Source organism: Chiloscyllium punctatum, chromosome 47, assembly GCF_047496795.1.
Source record: "Chiloscyllium punctatum isolate Juve2018m chromosome 47, sChiPun1.3, whole genome shotgun sequence".
In the NCBI taxonomy this organism is placed as follows: Eukaryota; Metazoa; Chordata; class Chondrichthyes; order Orectolobiformes; family Hemiscylliidae; genus Chiloscyllium; species Chiloscyllium punctatum.
In genome coordinates this window covers 59,920,354-59,940,788 of record NC_092785.1, presented here as the reverse complement: position 1 = coordinate 59,940,788, position 20,435 = coordinate 59,920,354, and positions in this window count along the sequence as shown.

Genomic DNA, 20,435 nt, shown 5'->3' with positions numbered 1-20,435 from the left:
GACATTTTGAACAACTTGAGGATAGACAAGTCCCCCGGGCCTGACGGGATATATCCTAGGATTATGTGGGAAGCAAGAGAGGAAATTGCAGTACCGTTGGCAATGATCTTCTCGTCTTCACTGGCAACGGGGGTGGTACCAGGGGACTGGAGAGTAGCGAATGTTGTGCCCCTGTTCAAAAAAGGGAATAGGGATAACCCCGGGAATTACAGGCCAGTTAGTCTTACTTCTGTGGTAGGCAAAGTAATGGAAAGGGTACTGAGGGATAGGATTTACGAGTATCTGGAACGGCACTGCTTGATTAGGGACAGCCAGCACGGATTTGTGAAGGGTGGGTCTTGCCTTACAAGTCTTATTGAATTCTTCGAGGAGGTGACCAAGCATGTGGATGAGGGTAGAGCAGTGGATGTAGTGTACATGGATTTTAGTAAGGCATTTGATAAGGTTCCCCATGGTAGGCTTATGCGGAAAGTCAGGAGGCATGGGATAGAGGGAAATTTGGCCAATTGGATAGAAAACTGGCTAACCGGTCGAAGTCAGAGAGTGGTAGTAGATGGTAAATATTCAGCATGGAGTCCAGTTACAAGTGGAGTTCCGCAGGGATCAGTTCTGGGTCCTCTGCTGTTTGTAATTTTTATTAATGACTTAGATGAGGGAGTCGAAGGGTGGGTCAGTAAATTTGCAGATGATACAAAGATAGGTGGAGTTGTGGACAGTGAGGAGGGCTGTTGTCGGCTGCAGAGGGACTTAGATATGATGCAGAGCTGGGCTGAGGAGTGGCAGATGGAGTTCAACCCTGCCAAGTGTGAAGTTGTCCATTTTGGAAGAACAAATAAGAATGCGGAATACAGGGTTAATGGTAGGGTTCTTGGTCAGGTGGAGGAACAGAGGGATCTTGGGGTCTATGTACATAGATCTTTGAAGGTTGCCACTCAGGTGGATAGAGTTTGTAAGAAGGCCTATGGAGTATTATCGTTCATTAGCAGAGGGATTGAATTCAAGAGTCGTGAGGTGATGTTGCAGCTGTACAGGACTTTGGTTAGGCCACATTTGGAGTACTGTGTGCAGTTCTGGTCGCCTCACTTTAGGAAAGATGTGGAAGCTTTGGAGAGGGTGCAGAGAAGATTTACCAGGATGTTGCCTGGAATGGAGAGTAGGTCATACGAGGATAGGTTGAGAGTTCTCGGCCTTTTCTCGTTGGAACGGCGAAGGATGAGGGGTGACTTGATAGAGGTTTATAAGATGATCAGAGGAATAGATAGAGTAGACAGTCAGAAACTTTTTCCCCGGGTACAACAGAGTGTTACAAGGGGACATAAATTTAAGGTGAAGGGTGGAAGGTATAGGGGAGATGTCAGGGGTGGGTTCTTCACCCAGAGAGTGGTGGGGGCATGGAATGCGCTGCCCGTGGGAGTGGTAGAGTCAGATTCATTGGCGACCTTTAAGCGGCATTTGGATAGGTACATGGATGGGTGCTTAATCTAGGATAGAAGTTCGGCACAACATCGTGGGCCGAAGGGCCTGTTCTGTGCTGTATTGTTCTATGTTCTATGTTCTATGTTCTAGAGGGGTCAGTCTGCTCTCCCCTGGGTGTGTTGCATTGACAGAGTGGGGTCAGTCTGCTCTTCCCTGGGTGTGTTACATTGAAAGAGTGGGGTCAGTCTGCTATTCCCTGGGTGAGTTACACGGAGGGAGAGGGTTCAGTCTGGTCTTCACTGGGTGTGTTACATTGACAGAGTGGGGTCAGTCTGCTCTTCCCTGGGTCTGTTACATTGACAGAGTGGGGTCAGTCTGCTCTTCTCTGGGTGTGTTACACTGACAGAGTGGGGTCAGTCTGCTCTTCCCTGGGTGTGTTACATTGAGAGAGTGGGGTCAGTCCGCTCTTCTCTGGGTGTGTTACACTGACAGAGTGGGGTCAGTCTGCTCTTCCCTGGGTGTGTTACATTGACTGAGTGGGGTCAGTCTGTTCTTCCCTGGGTGGGTTACATTGACAGAACGGGGTCTGTCTGCTCTTCCCTGGGTGTGTTACATTGACAGAGTGGGGTCAGTCTGCTCTTCCCTGAGTGTGTTACATTGACAGAGTGGGGTCAGTCTACTCTTCCCTGGGTCTGTTATATTGACAGAGTGGGGTAAATCTGCTCTTCCCTGGGTGTGTTACATTGACCGAGGGCGGTCAGTCTGCTCTTCCCTGGATGTGTTACATTGACAGGGTGAGGTCAGTCTGCTCTTCAGTGGGTGTGTTACATTGACACAGTGGGATCAATCTGCTCTTCCCTGCGTGTGTTACATTGACAGAGTGCGGTCAGTCTGCTCTTCCCTGGGTGCGTGACATTGACAGAGTGGGGTCAGTCTGCTCTTCCCTGGGTGTGTTACATTGACAGAGTGGGGTCAGTCTGCTCTTCCCTGGGTGGGCTACATTGACAGAGTGGGGTTAGTCTGCTCTTCCCTGGGTATGTTACATTGACCGAGTGAGGTCAATCTTCTGTTCCCTGGGTGAGTTACATTGACAGAGAGGGGTCAGTCTGTTCTTCCCTGGCTGTGTTACAATGACAGAGTGGGGTCAGACTGCTCTTCCCTGGGTGTGTTACATTGAAAGAGTGGGGTCAGTCTGCTCTTCTCTGGGTGAGTTGCACGGAGGGAGAGGGGTCAGTCTGCTCTTCCCTGGGTGTGTTACATTGACAGAGTGGTGTCAGTCTGCTCTTCCCTGGGTGTGTAACATTGACAGAGTGGGGACAATCTGCTCTTCCCTGGGTGTGTTACATTGACAGAGTGAGGTCAGTCTGCTCTTCCCTGAGTGTGTTACTTTGACAGAGTGGGAAGAGTCTGCTCTTCCCTGAGTGTGTTACTTTGACAGAGTGGGGTCAGTCTGCTCTTCCCTAGGTGAGTTACATTGAGATAGAGGGGTCACTCTGGTCTCCCCTGGGTGTGTTACATTGACAGAGTTGGGTGAGTCTGCTCTTCCCTGGGTCTGTGATAATGACAGAGTGGGGTCAGTCTGCTCTTCCCTGGGTGTGTTACATTGACAGAGTGGGGTCAGTCCGCTCTTCTCTGGGTGTGTTACACTGACAGAGTGGGGTCAGTCTGCTCTTCCCTGGGTGTGTTACATTGACTGAGTGGGGTCAGTCTGTTCTTCCCTGGGTGGGTTACATTGACAGAACGGGGTCTGTCTGCTCTTCCCTGGGTGTGTTACATTGACAGAGTGGGGTCAGTCTGCTCTTCCCTGGGTGTGTTACATTGACAGAGTGGGGTCAATCTGCTCTTCCCTGGGTGTGTTACATTGACAGAGTGGGGTCAGTCTGCTCTTCCCTGGTTGGGTTACATTGTCAGAGTGGGGTCAGTCTGCTCTTCCCTGGGTGTGTTGCATTGACAGTGTAGGGTCAGTCTGCTCTTCCCTGGGTGTGTTACATTGACAGAGGGGGGTCAGTCTGCTCTTCCCAGGGTCTGTGATATTGACAGATTGGGGTCAGTCTGCTCTTCCCTGGGTGTGTTACATTGTCAGAGTGCGGTCAGTCTGCTTTTCCCTGGGTGTGTTACATTGACAGAGTGGGGTCAGTCTATCTTCCCTGGGTGAGTTACATGGAGAGAGAGGGGTCAGTCTGCTCTCCCCTGGGTGTGTTACATTGACAGAGTGGGGTCAGTCAGCTCTTCCCTGGGTGTGTTACATTGAAAGAGTGGGGTCAGTCTGCTCTTCCCTGGGTGAGTTACACGGAGGGAGAGGGGTCAGTCTGTTCTTCCCTGGGTGTGTTACATTGACAGAGTGAGGTCAGTCTGCACTTCCCTGGGTGTGTTACATTGACAGAGTGAGGTCAGTCTGCTCTTCCCTGAGTGTGTTACTTTGACAGAGTGGGAAGAGTCTGCTCTTCCCTGAGTGTGTTACATTGACAGAGTGGTGTCAGTCTGCTCTTCCCTGGGTGCGTGACATTGACAGAGTGGGGTCAGTCTGCTCTTCCCTGGGTGTGTTACATTGAAAGAGTGGGGTCAGTCTGCTCTTCCCTGGGTGTGTTACATTGTCAGAGTGAGGTCAGTCTGCTCTTCCCTGAGTGTGTTACTTTGACAGAGTGGGAAGAGTCTGCTCTTCCCTGAGTGTGTTACTTTGACAGAGTGGTGTCAGTCTGCTCTTCCCTGGGTGCATGACATTGACAGAGTGGGGTCAGTCTGCTCTTCCCTGGGTGTGTTACATTGACAGAGTGGGGTCAGTCTGCTCTTCCCTGGGTGTGTTACATTGACAGAGTGGGGTTAGTCTGCTCTTTCCTGGGTGAGTTACATTGACAGAGAGGGGTCAGTCTGCTCTTCCCTGGCTGTGTTACATTGAAAGTGTGGGGTCAGACTGCTCTTCCCTGGATGTGTTACATTGAAAGAGTGGGGTCAGTCTGCTCTTCCCGCGGTGTGTTGCATTGAAAGAGTGAGGACATTCTGCTCTTCCCTGGGTGAGTTACATTGACAGGGTGGGGTCAGTCTGCCCTCCCCTGGGTGTGATACATTGACAGAGTGGGGTCAGACTGCTATTCCCTGAGTATGTTACATTGACAGAGTGGGTTCAGTCTGCCCTTCCCTGGTTGTGTTACATTGACAGAGTGGGGTCAGTCTGCTCTTCCCTGGGTGTGTTACATTGACAGAGTGGGGTCTGTCTGCTCTTCCCTGGGTGCATTACATTGACAGGCTGAGGTCAGTCTGCTCTTCCCCGAGTGTGTTACATTGATGGAGTGGGGTCAGTCTGCTCTTCCCTGGGTGTGTTACATTGAAAGAGTGGGGTCAGTCTGCTCTTCCCTGGGTGAGTTACACGGAGGGAGAGGGGTCAGTCTGGTCTTCCCTGGGTGTGTTACATTGACAGAGTGGGGTCAGTCTGCACTTCCCTGGGTGTGTTACATTGACAGAGTGGGGACAGTCTGCTCTTCCCTGGGTGTGTTACATTGACAGAGTGAGGTCAGTCTGCTCTTCCCTGCGTGCGTGACATTGACAGAGTGGGGTCAGTCTGCTCTTCCCTGGGTGTGTTACATTGAAAGAATGGGGTTAGTCTGCTCTTCCCTGGGTATGTTATATTGACCGAGTGAGGTCAATCTTCTGTTCCCTGGGTGAGTTACATTGACAGAGAGGGGTCAATCTGCTCTTCCCTGGCTGTGTTACAATGAGAGAGTGGGGTCAGACTGCTCTTCCTTGGGTGTGTTACATTGACAGAGTGTGGTCAGTCTGCTCTTCCCGCGGTGTGTAACATTGACAGAGTGAGGTCAGTCTGCTCTTCCCTGGGTGAATTACATTGACAGGGTTGGTTCAGTCTGCTCTCCCCTGGGTGTGATACATTGACAGAGTGGGGTTAGTCTGCTCTTCCCTGGGTGGGTTACATTGACAGAGTGGGGTCAGTCTGTTCTTCCCTGGGTGTGTTACTTTGACAGAGTGGGGTCAGTCTGCTCTTCCCTGAGAGTCTCACATTGACAGAGTGCGGTCAGTCTGCTCTTCCCTGAGAGTGTCACATTGACAGAGTGGGGTCAGTCTGCTCTTCACTGAGAGTGTCACATTGACAGATTGGGGTCAGTCTGCTCTTCCCAAGGTGTGTTACATTGACAGAGTGCGGTCAGTCTGCTCTTCCCTGGGTGAGTTACATGGAGGGAGAGGGGTCAGTCTGCTCTTCACTGGGTGGGTTACATTGACAGAGTGGGGTCAGTCCGCTCTTCCCTGGGTGTGTTACATTGACAGAGTGGGGTAAGTCTGCTCTCCCCTGGGTGTCTGACATTGACAGAGTGGGGTCAGTCTGTTCTTCCCTGGGTGTGTTACATTGACAGAATGGGGTCAATCTGCTCTTCCCTGGGTGTGTTACATTGACAGAGTGGGGTCAGTCTGCTCTTCCCTGGGTCTGTTACATTGACAGAGTGGGGTAAAGCTGCTCTTCCCTGGGTGTGTTTCATTGACAGAGAGGGGTCAGTCTGCTCTTCCCTGGGTGGTTTACATTGACCGAGTGCGGTCAGTCTGCTCTTCTCTGGATGTGTTACATTGAAAGTGTGGGGTCAGTCTGCTCTTCCCTGGGTGCGTGACATTGACAGAGTGGGGTCAGTCTGCTCTTCCCTGGGTGTGTTACATTGACGGAGTGGGGTCAGTCTGCTCTTCCCTGGGTGTGTTACATTGACAGAGTGGGGTTAGTCTGCTCTTCCCTGGGTATGTTACATTGACCGAGTGAGGTCAATCTTCTGTTCCCTGGGTGAGTTACATTGACAGAGAGGGGTCAGTCCGCTCTTCCCTGGCTGTGTTACAATGACAGAGTGGGGTCAGACTGCTCTTCCTTGGGTGTGTTACATTGACAGAGAGGGGTCAGTCTGCTCTTCCCTGGCTGTGTTACAATGACAGAGTGGGTTCAGTCTGCTCTTCCCGCGGTGTGTTACATTGACAGAGTGAGGTCAGTCTGCTCTTCCCTGGGTGAGTTACATTGACAGGGTGGGGTCAGTCTGCTCTCCCCTGGGTGTGATACATTGACAGAGTGGGGTCAGACTGCTATTCCCTGAGTATGTTACATTGACAGAGTGGGGTCAGTCTGCCCTTCCCCGGTTGTGTTACATTCACAGAGTGGGGTCAGTCTGCTCTTCCCTGGGTGTGTTACATTGACAGAGTGGGGTCTGTCTGTTCTTCCCTGGGTGCGTTATATTGACAGGGTGGGGTCAGTCTGCTCTTCTCCGGGTGTGTTACATTGATGGAGTGGGGTCAGTCTGCTCTTCCCTGGGTGTGTTACATTGAAAGAGTGGGGTCAGTCTGCTCTTCCCTGGGTGAGTTACACGGAGGGAGAGGGGTCAGTCTGCTCTTCCCTGGGTGTGTTACATTGACAGAGTGGGGTCAGTCTGCTCTTCCCTGGGTGTGTTACATTGACAGAGTGGGAACAGTCTGCTCTTCCCTGGGTGTGTTACATTGACAGAGTGAGGTCAGTCTGCTCTTCCCTGAGTGTGTTACTTTGACAGAGTGGGAAGAGTCTGCTCTTCCCTGAGTGTGTTACTTTGACAGAGTGGGGTCAGTCTGTTCTTCCCTAGGGGAGTTACATTGAGAGAGAGGGGTCACTCTGGTCTCCCCTCGGTGTGTTACATTGACAGAGTTGGGTGAGTCTGCTCTTCCCTGGGTATGTGATAATGACAGAGTGGGGTCAGTCTGCTCTTCCCTGGGTGGGTTACATTGACTGAGTGCGGTCAGTCTGCTCTTCCCTGGGTGGGCTACATTGACAGAATGGGGTCAGTCTGCTTTTCCCTGGGTGAGTTACATGGAGGGAGAGGGGTCAGTCTGCTCTTCACTGGGTGGGTTATATTGACAGAGTGGGGTCAGTCCGCTCTTCCCTGGGTGTGTTACATTGACAGAGTGGGGTCAGTCTGCTCTTCCCTGGGTGTGTTACACTGACAGAGTGGGGTCAGTCTGCTCTTCCCTGGGTGTGTTACATTGACAGAGTGGGGTAAGTCTGCTCTTCCCTGTGTGTGTTACATTGTCAGAGTGGGGTCAGTCTGCTCTTCCCTGGGTGTGTTACATTGTCAGAGTGGGGTCAGTCTGCTCTTCCCAAGGTCTGTGATATTGACAGAGTGGGGTCAGTCTGCTCGTCCCTGGTTGTGTTACATTGACAGGGTGGGGTCAGTCTATCTTCCCTGGGTGAGTTACATGGAGAGAGAGGGTTCAGTCTGCTCTCCCCTGGGTGTGTTGCATTGACAGAGTGGGGTCAGTCTGCTCTTCCCTGGGTGTGTTACATTGAAAGAGTGGGGTCAGTCTGCTATTCCCTGGGTGAGTTACACGGAGGGAGAGGGGTCAGTCTGGTCTTCCCTGGGTGTGTTACATTGACAGATTGGGGTCAGTCTGCTCTTCCCTGGGTGTGTTACATTGACAGAGTGGGGACAGTCTGCTCTTCCCTGGGTGTGTTACATTGACAGAGTGAGGTCAGTCTGCTCTTCGCTGAGTGTGTTACATTGACAGAGTGAGGTCAGTCTGCTCTTCGCTGAGTGTGTTGCATTGACAGAGTGGGGTCCGTCTGATCTTACCTGGGTATGTTGCATTGACAGAGTGGGGTCAGTCTGCTCTTCCCTGGGTGTGTTACTTTGACAGAGTGCGGTCAATCTGCTCTTCGCTGAGCGTGTCACATTGACAGAGTGGGGTCAGTCTGCTCTTCACTGAGAGTGTCACATTGACAGATTGGGGTCAGTCTGCTCTTCCCTGGGTGTGTGACATTGACAGAGTGCGGTCAGTCTGCTCTTCCCTGGGTGAGTTACATGGAGGGAGAGGGGTCAGTCTGCTCTTCACTGGGTGGGTTACATTGACAGAGTGGGAAGAGTCTGCTCTTCCCTGTGTGTGTTACTTTGACAGAGTGGGGTCAGTCTGCTCTTCCCTAGGTGAGTTACATTGAGATAGAGGGGTCACTCTGGTCTCCCCTGGGTGTGTTACATTGACAGAGTTGGGTGAGTCTGCTCTTCCCTGGGTCTGTGATAATGACAGAGTGGGGTCAGTCTGCTCTTCCCTGGGTGGGTTACATTGACAGAATGGGGTCAGTCTGCTCTTCCCTGGGTGAGTTACATGGAGGGAGAGGGGTCAGTCTGCTCTTCACTGGGTGGGTTACATTGACAGAGTGGGGTCAGTCCGCTTTTCCCTGGGTGTGTTACATTGACAGAGTGGGGTCAGTCTGCTGTTCCCTGGGTGTGTTACACTGACAGAGTGGGGTCAGTCTGCTCTTCCCTGGGTGTGTTACATTGACAGAGTGGGGTCAGTCTGCTCTTCCCTGGGTGGGTTACATTGACAGAGTGGGGTCAGTCTGCTCTTCCCTGGGTGTGTTACATTGACAGAGTGGGGTCAGTATGCTCTTCCCTGGGTGTGTTACACTGACAGAGTGGGGTCAGTCTGCTCTTCCCTGGGTGTGTTACATTGACAGAGTGGGGTCAGTCTGCTCTTCCCTGGGTGTGTTGCATTGGCAGTGTAGGGTCAGCCTGCTCTTCCCTGTGTGTGTTACATTGAGAGAGGGGGGTCAGTCTGCTCTTCCCAGGGTCTGTGATATTGACAGAGTGGGGTCAGTCTGCTCTTCCCTGGGAGTGTTACATTGTCAGAGTGGGGTCAGTCTGCTTTTCCCTGGGTGTGTTACATTGACAGAGTTGGGTCAGTCTATCTTCCCTGGGTGAGTTACATGGAGAGAGAGGGGTCAGTCTGCTCTCCCCTGGGTGTGTTACATTGACAGAGTAGGGTCAGTCAGCTCTTCCCTGGGTGTGTTACATTGAAAGAGTGGGGTCAGTCTGCTCTTCCCTGGGTGAGTTACACGGAGGGAGAGGGGTCAGTCTGGTCTTCCCTGGGTGTGTTACATTGACAGAGTGGGGTCAGTCTGCTCTTCCCTGGGTGTGTTACATTGAAAGAGTGGGGTCAGTCTGCTATTCCCTGGGTGAGTTACACGGAGGGAGAGGGGTCAGTCTGGTCTTCCCTGGGTGTGTTACATTGACAGAGTGGGGTCAGTCTGCTCTTCCCTGGGTGTGTTACATTAACAGAGTGGGGTCAGTCCGCTCTTCTCTGGGTGTGTTACACTGACAGAGTGGGGTCAGTCTGCTCTTCCCTGGGTGTGTTACATTGACAGAGTGGGGTCAGTGTGCTCTTCCCTGGGTGTGTTACATTGACAGAGTGGGGTCAGTCTGCTCTTCCCTGGGTGTGTTACACTGACAGAGTGGGGTCAGTCTGCTCTTCCCTGGGTGTGTTACATTGACAGAGTGGGGTAAGTCTGCTCTTCCCTGTGTGTGTTACATTGTCAGAGTGGGGTCAGTCTGCTCTTCCCTGGGTGTGTTACATTGTCAGAGTGGGGTCAGTCTGCTCTTCCCAAGGTCTGTGATATTGACAGAGTGGGGTCAGTCTGCTCTTCCCTGGTTGTGTTACATTGACAGGGTGGGGTCAGTCTATCTTCCCTGGGTGAGTTACATGGAGAGAGAGGGTTCAGTCTGCTCTCCCCTGGGTGTGTTGCATTGACAGAGTGGGGTCAGTCTGCTCTTCCCTGGGTGTGTTACATTGAAAGAGTGGGGTCAGTCTGCTATTCCCTGGGTGAGTTACACGGAGGGAGAGGGGTCAGTCTGGTCTTCCCTGGGTGTGTTACATTGACAGATTGGGGTCAGTCTGCTCTTCCCTGGGTGTGTTACATTGACAGAGTGGGGACAGTCTGCTCTTCCCTGGGTGTGTTACATTGACAGAGTGAGGTCAGTCTGCTCTTCGCTGAGTGTGTTACATTGACAGAGTGAGGTCAGTCTGCTCTTCCCTGAGTGTGTTGCATTGACAGAGTGGGGTCCGTCTGATCTTACCTGGGTATGTTGCATTGACAGAGTGGGGTCAGTCTGCTCTTCCCTGGGTGTGTTACTTTGACAGAGTGCGGTCAATCTGCTCTTCGCTGAGAGTGTCACATTGACAGAGTGGGGTCAGTCTGCTCTTCACTGAGAGTGTCACATTGACAGATTGGGGTCAGTCTGCTCTTCCCTGGGTGTGTGACATTGACAGAGTGCGGTCAGTCTGCTCTTCCCTGGGTGAGTTACATGGAGGGAGAGGAGACAGTTTGCTCTTCACTGGGTGGGTTACATTGACAGAGTGGGGTCAGTCTGCTCTTCCCTGAGTGTGTTACTTTGACAGAGTGGGAAGAGTCTGCTCTTCCCTGAGTGTGTTACTTTGACAGAGTGGGGTCAGTCTGCTCTTCCCTTATTGAGTTACATTGAGATAGAGGGGTCACTCTGGTCTCCCCTGGGTGTGTTACATTGACAGAGTTGGGTGAGTCTGCTCTTCCCTGGGTCTGTGATAATGACAGAGTGGGGTCAGTCTGCTCTTCCCTGGGTGGGTTACATTGACAGAATGGGTTCAGTCTGCTCTTCCCTGGGTGAGGTACATGGAGGGAGAGGGGTCAGTCTGCTCTTCACTGGGTGGGTTACATTGACAGAGTGGGGTCAGTCCGCTCTTCCCTGGGTGTGTTACATTGACAGAGTGGGGTCAGTCTGCTCTTCCCTGGGTGTGTTACACTGACAGAGTGGGGTCAGTCTGCTCTTCCCTGGGTGTGTTACATTGACAGAGTGGGGTCAGTCTGCTCTTCCCTGGGTGGGTTACATTGACAGAGTGGGGTCAGTCCGCTCTTCCCTGGGTGTGTTACATTGACAGAGTGGGGTCAGTCTGCTCTTCCCTGGGTGTGTTACACTGACAGAGTGGGGTCAGTCTGCTCTTCCCTGGGTGTGTTACATTGACAGAGTGGGGTCAGTCTGCTCTTCCCTGGGTGTGTTGCATTGGCAGTGTAGGGTCAGCCTGCTCTTCCCTGTGTGTGTTACATTGACAGAGGGGGGACAGTCTGCTCTTCCCAGGGTCTGTGATATTGACAGAGTGGGGTCAGTCTGCTCTTCCCTGGGTGTTTACATTGTCAGAGTGGGGTCAGTCTGCTTTTCCCTGGGTGTGTTACATTGACAGAGTTGGGTCAGTCGATCTTCCCTGGGTGAGTTACATGGAGAGAGAGGGGTCAGTCTGCTCTCCCCTGGGTGTGTTACATTGACAGAGTGGGGTCAGTCAGCTCTTCCCTGGGTGTGTTACATTGAAAGAGTGGGGTCAGTCTGCTCTTCCCTGGGTGAGTTACACGGAGGGAGAGGGGTCAGTCTGGTCTTCCCTGGGTGTGTTACATTGACAGAGTGGGGTCAGTCTGCTCTTCCCTGGGTGTGTTACATTGAAAGAGTGGGGTCAGTCTGCTATTCCCTGGGTGAGTTACACGGAGGGAGAGGGGTCAGTCTGGTCTTCCCTGGGTGTGTTACATTGACAGAGTGGGGTCAGTCTGCTCTTCCCTGGGTGTGTTACATTAACAGAGTGGGGTCAGTCCGCTCTTCTCTGGGTGTGTTACACTGACAGAGTGGGGTCAGTCTGCTCTTCCCTGGGTGTGTTACATTGACAGAGTGGGGTCAGTCTGCTCTTCCCTGGGTGTGTTACATTGACAGAGTGGGGTCAGTCTGCTCTTCCCTGGGTGTGTTACATTGACAGAGTGGGGTTAGTCAGCTCTTCCCTGGGTATGTTACATTGACCGAGTGAGGTCAATCTTCTGTTCCCTGGGTGAGTTACATTGACAGAGATGGGTCAGTCTGTTCTTCCCTGGCTGTGTTACAATGACAGAGTGGGGTCAGACTGCTCTTCCCTGGGTGTGTTACATTGAAAGAGTGGGGTCAGTCTGCTCTTCTCTGGGTGAGTTACACGGAGGGAGAGGGGTCATTCTGCTCTTCCCTGGGTGTGTTACATTGACAGAGTGGGGTCAGTCTGCTCTTCCCTGGGTGTGTTACATTGACAGAGTGGGGACAATCTGCTCTTCCCTGGGTGTGTTACATTGACAGAGTGAGGTCAGTCTGCTCTTCCCTGAGTGTGTTACTTTGACAGAGTGGGGTCAGTCTGCTCTTCCCTAGGTGAGTTACATTGAGATAGAGGGGTCACTCTGGTCTCCCCTGGGTGTGTTACATTGACAGAGTTGGGTGAGTCTGCTCTTCCCTGGGTCTGTGATAATGTCAGAGTGGGGTCAGTCTGCTCTTCCCTGGGTGGGTTACATTGACAGAGTGGGGTCACTCTATCTTCCCTGGGTGAGTTACATGGAGAGAGAGGGGTCAGTCTGCTCTCCCCTGGGTGTGTTACATTGACAGAGTGGGGTCAGTCAGCTCTTCCCTGGGTGTGTTACATTGAAAGAGTGGGGTCAGTCTGCTCTTCCCTGGGTGTGTTACATTGACAGAGTGGGGTCAGTCTGCTCTTCCCTGGGTGTGTTACATTGAAAGAGTGGGGTCAGTCTGCTATTCCCTGGGTGAGTTACACGGAGGGAGAGGGGTCAGTCTGCTCTTCCCTGGGTGTGTTACATTGACAGAGTGGGGTCAGTCTGCTCTTCTCTGGGTGTGTTACACTGACAGAGTGGGGTCAGTCTGCTCTTCCCTGGGTGTGTTACATTGACTGAGTGGGGTCAGTCCGCTCTTCTCTGGGTGTGTTACACTGACAGCATGGGGTCAGTCTGCTCTTCCCTGGGTGTGTTACATTGACAGAGTGGGGTCAGTCTGCTCTTCCCTGGGTGTGTTACATTGACAGAGTGGGGTCAGTCTGCTCTTCCCTGGGTGTGTTACATTGACAGAGTGGGGTTAGTCTGCTCTTCCATGGGTATGTTACATTGGCCGAGTGAGGTCAATCTTCTGTTCCCTGGGTGGGTTACATTGACAGAGTAGGGTCAGTCAGCTCTTCCCTGGGTGTGTTACATTGAAAGAGTGGGGTCAGTCTGCTCTTCCCTGGGTGAGTTACACGGAGGGAGAGGGGTCAGTCTGGTCTTCCCTGGGTGTGTTACATTGACAGAGTGGGGTCAGTCTGCTCTTCCCTGGGTGTGTTACATTGAAAGAGTGGGGTCAGTCTGCTATTCCCTGGGTGAGTTACACGGAGGGAGAGGGGTCAGTCTGGTCTTCCCTGGGTGTGTTACATTGACAGAGTGGGGTCAGTCTGCTCTTCCCTGGGTGTGTTACATTAACAGAGTGGGGTCAGTCCGCTCTTCTCTGGGTGTGTTACACTGACAGAGTGGGGTCAGTCTGCTCTTCCCTGGGTGTGTTACATTGACAGAGTGGGGTCAGTGTGCTCTTCCCTGGGTGTGTTACATTGACAGAGTGGGGTCAGTCTGCTCTTCCCTGGGTGTGTTACACTGACAGAGTGGGGTCAGTCTGCTCTTCCCTGGGTGTGTTACATTGACAGAGTGGGGTAAGTCTGCTCTTCCCTGTGTGTGTTACATTGTCAGAGTGGGGTCAGTCTGCTCTTCCCTGGGTGTGTTACATTGTCAGAGTGGGGTCAGTCTGCTCTTCCCAAGGTCTGTGATATTGACAGAGTGGGGTCAGTCTGCTCTTCCCTGGTTGTGTTACATTGACAGGGTGGGGTCAGTCTATCTTCCCTGGGTGAGTTACATGGAGAGAGAGGGTTCAGTCTGCTCTCCCCTGGGTGTGTTGCATTGACAGAGTGGGGTCAGTCTGCTCTTCCCTGGGTGTGTTACATTGAAAGAGTGGGGTCAGTCTGCTATTCCCTGGGTGAGTTACACGGAGGGAGAGGGGTCAGTCTGGTCTTCCCTGGGTGTGTTACATTGACAGATTGGGGTCAGTCTGCTCTTCCCTGGGTGTGTTACATTGACAGAGTGGGGACAGTCTGCTCTTCCCTGGGTGTGTTACATTGACAGAGTGAGGTCAGTCTGCTCTTCGCTGAGTGTGTTACATTGACAGAGTGAGGTCAGTCTGCTCTTCCCTGAGTGTGTTGCATTGACAGAGTGGGGTCCGTCTGATCTTACCTGGGTATGTTGCATTGACAGAGTGGGGTCAGTCTGCTCTTCCCTGGGTGTGTTACTTTGACAGAGTGCGGTCAATCTGCTCTTCGCTGAGAGTGTCACATTGACAGAGTGGGGTCAGTCTGCTCTTCACTGAGAGTGTCACATTGACAGATTGGGGTCAGTCTGCTCTTCCCTGGGTGTGTGACATTGACAGAGTGCGGTCAGTCTGCTCTTCCCTGGGTGAGTTACATGGAGGGAGAGGAGACAGTTTGCTCTTCACTGGGTGGGTTACATTGACAGAGTGGGGTCAGTCTGCTCTTCCCTGAGTGTGTTACTTTGACAGAGTGGGAAGAGTCTGCTCTTCCCTGAGTGTGTTACTTTGACAGAGTGGGGTCAGTCTGCTCTTCCCTTATTGAGTTACATTGAGGTAGAGGGGTCACTCTGGTCTCCCCTGGGTGTGTTACATTGACAGAGTTGGGTGAGTCTGCTCTTCCCTGGGTCTGTGATAATGACAGAGTGGGGTCAGTCTGCTCTTCCCTGGGTGGGTTACATTGACAGAATGGGGTCAGTCTGCTCTTCCCTGGGTGAGTTACATGGAGGGAGAGGGGTCAGTCTGCTCTTCACTGGGTGGGTTACATTGACAGAGTGGGGTCAATCCGCTCTTCCCTGGGTGTGTTACATTGACAGAGTGGGGTCAGTCTGCTCTTCCCTGGGTGTGTTACACTGACAGAGTGGGGTCAGTCTGCTCTTCCCTGGGTGTGTTACATTGACAGAGTGGGGTCAGTCTGCTCTTCCCTGGGTGGGTTACATTGACAGAGTGGGGTCAGTCCGCTCTTCCCTGGGTGTGTTACATTGACAGAGTGGGGTCAGTCTGCTCTTCCCTGGGTGTGTTACACTGACAGAGTGGGGTCAGTCTGCTCTTCCCTGGGTGTGTTACATTGACAGAGTGGGGTCAGTCTGCTCTTCCCTGGGTGTGTTGCATTGGCAGTGTAGGGTCAGCCTGCTCTTCCCTGTGTGTGTTACATTGACAGAGGGGGGTCAGTCTGCTCTTCCCAGGGTCTGTGATATTGACAGAGTGGGGTCAGTCTGCTCTTCCCTGGGTGTGTTACATTGTCAGAGTGGGGTCAGTCTGCTTTTCCCTGGGTGTGTTACATTGACAGAGTTGGGTCAGTCGATCTTCCCTGGGTGAGTTACATGGAGAGAGAGGGGTCAGTTTTCTCTCCCCTGGGTGTGTTACATTGACAGAGTGGGGTCAGTCAGCTCTTCCCTGGGTGTGTTACATTGAAAGAGTGCGGTCAGTCTGCTCTTCCCTGGGTGAGTTACACGGAGGGAGAGGGGTCAGTCTGGTCTTCCCTGGGTGTGTTACATTGACAGAGTGGGGTCAGTCTGCTCTTCCCTGGGTGTGTTACATTGAAAGAGTGGGGTCAGTCTGCTATTCCCTGGGTGAGTTACACGGAGGGAGAGGGGTCAGTCTGGTCTTCCCTGGGTGTGTTACATTGACAGAGTGGGGTCAGTCTGCTCTTCCCTGGGTGTGTTACATTAACAGAGTGGGGTCAGTCCGCTCTTCTCTGGGTGTGTTACACTGACAGAGTGGGGTCAGTCTGCTCTTCCCTGGGTGTGTTACATTGACAGAGTGGGGTCAGTCTGCTCTTCCCTGGGTGTGTTACATTGACAGAGTGGGGTCAGTCTGCTCTTCCCTGGGTGTGTTACATTGACAGAGTGGGGTTAGTCAGCTCTTCCCTGGGTATGTTACATTGACCGAGTGAGGTCAATCTTCTGTTCCCTGGGTGAGTTACATTGACAGAGATGGGTCAGTCTGTTCTTCCCTGGCTGTGTTACAATGACAGAGTGGGGTCAGACTGCTCTTCCCTGGGTGTGTTACATTGAAAGAGTGGGGTCAGTCTGCTCTTCTCTGGGTGAGTTACACGGAGGGAGAGGGGTCATTCTGCTCTTCCCTGGGTGTGTTACATTGACAGAGTGGGGTCAGTCTGCTCTTCCCTGGGTGTGTTACATTGACAGAGTGGGGACAATCTGCTCTTCCCTGGGTGTGTTACATTGACAGAGTGAGGTCAGTCTGCTCTTCCCTGAGTGTGTTACTTTGACAGAGTGGGGTCAGTCTGCTCTTCCCTAGGTGAGTTACATTGAGATAGAGGGGTCACTCTGGTCTCCCCTGGGTGTGTTACATTGACAGAGTTGGGTGAGTCTGCTCTTCCCTGGGTCTGTGATAATGTCAGAGTGGGGTCAGTCTGCTCTTCCCTGGGTGGGTTACATTGACAGAGTGGGGTCACTCTATCTTCCCTGGGTGAGTTACATGGAGAGAGAGGGGTCAGTCTGCTCTCCCCTGGGTGTGTTACATTGACAGAGTGGGGTCAGTCAGCTCTTCCCTGGGTGTGTTACATTGAAAGAGTGGGGTCAGTCTGCTCTTCCCTGGGTGTGTTACATTGACAGAGTGGGGTCAGTCTGCTCTTCCCTGGGTGTGTTACATTGAAAGAGTGGGGTCAGTCTGCTATTCCCTGGGTGAGTTACACGGAGGGAGAGGGGTCAGTCTGCTCTTCCCTGGGTGTGTTACATTGACAGAGTGGGGTCAGTCTGCTCTTCTCTGGGTGTGTTACACTGACAGAGTGGGGTCAGTCTGCTCTTCCCTGGGTGTGTTACATTGACAGAGTGGGGTCAGTCCGCTCTTCTCTGGGTGTGTTACACTGACAGCATGGGGTCAGTCTGCTCTTCCCTGGGTGTGTTACATTGACAGAGTGGGGTCAGTCTGCTCTTCCCTGGGTGTGTTACATTGACAGAGTGGGGTCAGTCTGCTCTTCCCTGGGTGTGTTACATTGACAGAGTGGGGTTAGTCTGCTCTTCCATGGGTATGTTACATTGGCCGAGTGAGGTCAATCTTCTGTTCCCTGGGTGGGTTACATTGACAGAATGGGGTCAGTCTGCTCTTCCCTGGGTGAGTTACATGGAGGGAGAGGGGTCAGTCTGCTCTTCACTGGGTGGGTTACATTGAAAGAGTGTGGTCAGTCTGCTCTTCTCTGGGTGAGTTACACGGAGGGAGCGGGGTCAGTCTGCTCTTCCCTGGGTGTGTTACATTGACAGAGTGGGGTCAGTCTGCTCTTCCCTGGGTGTGTTACATTGACAGAGTGGGGACAGTCTGCTCTTCCCTGGGTGTGTTACATTGACAGAGTGAGGTCAGTCTGCTCTTCCCTGAGTGTGTTACTTTGACTGAGTGGGAAGAGTCTGCTCTTCCCTGAGTGTGTTACTTTGACAGAGTGGGGTCAGTCTGTTCTTCCCTAGGTGAGTTACATTGAGAGAGAGGGGTCACTCTGGTCTCCCCTGGGTGTGTTACATTGACAGAGTTGGGTGAGTCTGCTCTTCCCTGGGTATGTGATAATGACAGAGTGGGGTCAGTCTGCTCTTCCCTCGGTGGGTTACATTTACTGAGTGCGGTCAGTCTGCTCTTCCCTGGGTGGGTTACATTGACAGAATGGGGTCAGTCTGCTTTTCCCTGGGTGAGTTACATGGAGGGAGAGGGGTCAGTCTGCTCTTCACTGGGTGGGTTACATTGACAGAGTGGGGTCAATCCGCTCTTCCCTGGGTGTGTTACATTGACAGAGTGGGGTCAGTCTGCTCTTCCCTGGGTGTGTTACACTGACAGAGTGGGGTCAGTCTGCTCTTCCCTGGGTGTGTTACATTGACAGAGTGGAGTCAGTCTGCTCCTCCCTGGGTGTGTTACATTGTCAGAGTGGGGTCAGTCTGCTCTTCCCAAGGTCTGTGATATTGACAGAGTGGGGTCAGTCTGCTCTTCCCTGGTTGTGTTACATTGACAGGGTGGGGTTAGTCTATCTTCCCTGGGTGAGTTACATGGAGAGAGAGGGGTCAGTCTGCTCTCCCCTGGGTGTGTTGCATTGACAGAGTGGGGTCAGTCTGCTCTTCCCTGGGTGTGTTACATTGAAAGAGTGGGGTCAGTCTGCTATTCCCTGGGTGAGTTACACGGAGGGAGAGGGGTCAGTCTGGTCTTCCCTGGGTGTGTTGCATTGACAGAGTGGGGTCAGTCTGCTCTTCCCTGGGTGTGTTACATTGACAGAGTGGGGACAGTCTGCTCTTCCCTGGGTGTGTTACATTGACAGAGTGAGGTCAGTCTGCTCTTCCCTGAGTGTGTTACATTGACAGAGTGAGGTCAGTCTGCTCTTCCCTGAGTGTGTTGCATTGACAGAGTGGGGTCAGTCTGATCTTACCTGGGTATGTTGCATTGACAGAGTGGGGTCAGTCTGCTCTTCCCTGGGTGTGTTACTTTGACAGAGTGGGGTCAGTCTGCTCTTCCCTGGGTGTGTTACATTGAAAGAGTGGGGTCAGTCTGCTCTTCCCTGGGTGAGTTACACGGAGGGAGAGGGGTCAGTCTGGTCTTCCCTGGGTGTGTTACATTGACAGAGTGGGGTCAGTCTGCTCTTCCCTGGGTGTGTTACATTGAAAGAGTGGGGTCAGTCTGCTATTCCCTGGGTGAGTTACACGGAGGGAGAGGGGTCAGTCTGGTCTTCCCTGGGTGTGTTACATTGACAGAGTGGGGTCAGTCTGCTCTTCCCTGGGTGTGTTACATTAACAGAGTGGGGTCAGTCCGCTCTTCTCTGGGTGTGTTACACTGACAGAGTGGGGTCAGTCTGCTCTTCCCTGGGTGTGTTACACTGACAGAGTGGGGTCAGTCTGCTCTTCCCTGGGTGTGTTACATTGACAGAGTGGGGTCAGTCTGCTCTTCCCTGGGTGTGTTACATTGACAGAGTGGGGTCAGTCTGCTCTTCCCTGGGTGTGTTACATTGACAGAGTGGGGTCTGTCTGCTCTTCCCTGGGTGTGTTACATTGACAGAGTGGGGTTAGTCAGCTCTTCCCTGGGTATGTTACATTGACCGAGTGAGGTCAATCTTCTGTTCCCTGGGTGAGTTACATTGACAGAGATGGGTCAGTCTGTTCTTCCCTGGCTGTGTTACAATGACAGAGTGGGGTCAGACTGCTCTTCCCTGGGTGTGTTACATTGAAAGAGTGGGGTCAGTCTGCTCTTCTCTGGGTGAGTTACACGGAGGGAGAGGGGTCATTCTGCTCTTCCCTGGGTGTGTTACATTGACAGAGTGGGGTCAGTCTGCTCTTCCCTGGGTGTGTTACATTGACAGAGTGGGGACAATCTGCTCTTCCCTGGGTGTGTTACATTGACAGAGTGAGGTCAGTCTGCTCTTCCGTGAGTGTGTTACTTTGACAGAGTGGGAAGAGTCTGCTCTTCCCTGAGTGTGTTACTTTGACAGAGTGGGGTCAGTCTGCTCTTCCCTAGGTGAGTTACATTGAGATAGAGGGGTCACTCTGGTCTCCCCTGGGTGTGTTACATTGACAGAGTTGGGTGAGTCTGCTCTTCCCTGGGTCTGTGATAATGTCAGAGTGGGGTCAGTCTGCTCTTCCCTGGGTGGGTTACATTGACAGAGTGGGGTCACTCTATCTTCCCTGGGTGAGTTACATGGAGAGAGAGGGGTCAGTCTGCTCTCCCCTGGGTGTGTTACATTGACAGAGTGGGGTCAGTCAGCTCTTCCCTGGGTGTGTTACATTGAAAGAGTGGGGTCAGTCTGCTCTTCCCTGGGTGTGTTACATTGACAGAGTGGGGTCAGTCTGCTCTTCCCTGGGTGTGTTACATTGAAAGAGTGGGGTCAGTCTGCTATTCCCTGGGTGAGTTACACGGAGGGAGAGGGGTCAGTCTGCTCTTCCCTGGGTGTGTTACATTGACAGAGTGGGGTCAGTCTGCTCTTCTCTGGGTGTGTTACACTGACAGAGTGGGGTCAGTCTGCTCTTCCCTGGGTGTGTTACATTGACAGAGTGGGGTCAGTCCGCTCTTCTCTGGGTGTGTTACACTGACAGAGTGGGGTCAGTCTGCTCTTCCCTGGGTGTGTTACATTGACAGAGTGGGGTCAGTCTGCTCTTCCCTGGGTGTGTTACATTGACAGAGTGGGGTCAGTCTGCTCTTCCCTGGGTGTGTTACATTGACAGAGTGGGGTTAGTCTGCTCTTCCCTGGGTATGTTACATTGGCCGAGTGAGGTCAATCTTCTGTTCCCTGGGTGAGTTACATTGACAGAGAGGTGTCAATCTGTTCTTCCCTGGCTGTGTTACAATGACAGAGTGGGGTCAGTCTGCTCTTCCCTGGGTGGGTTACATTGACAGAATGGG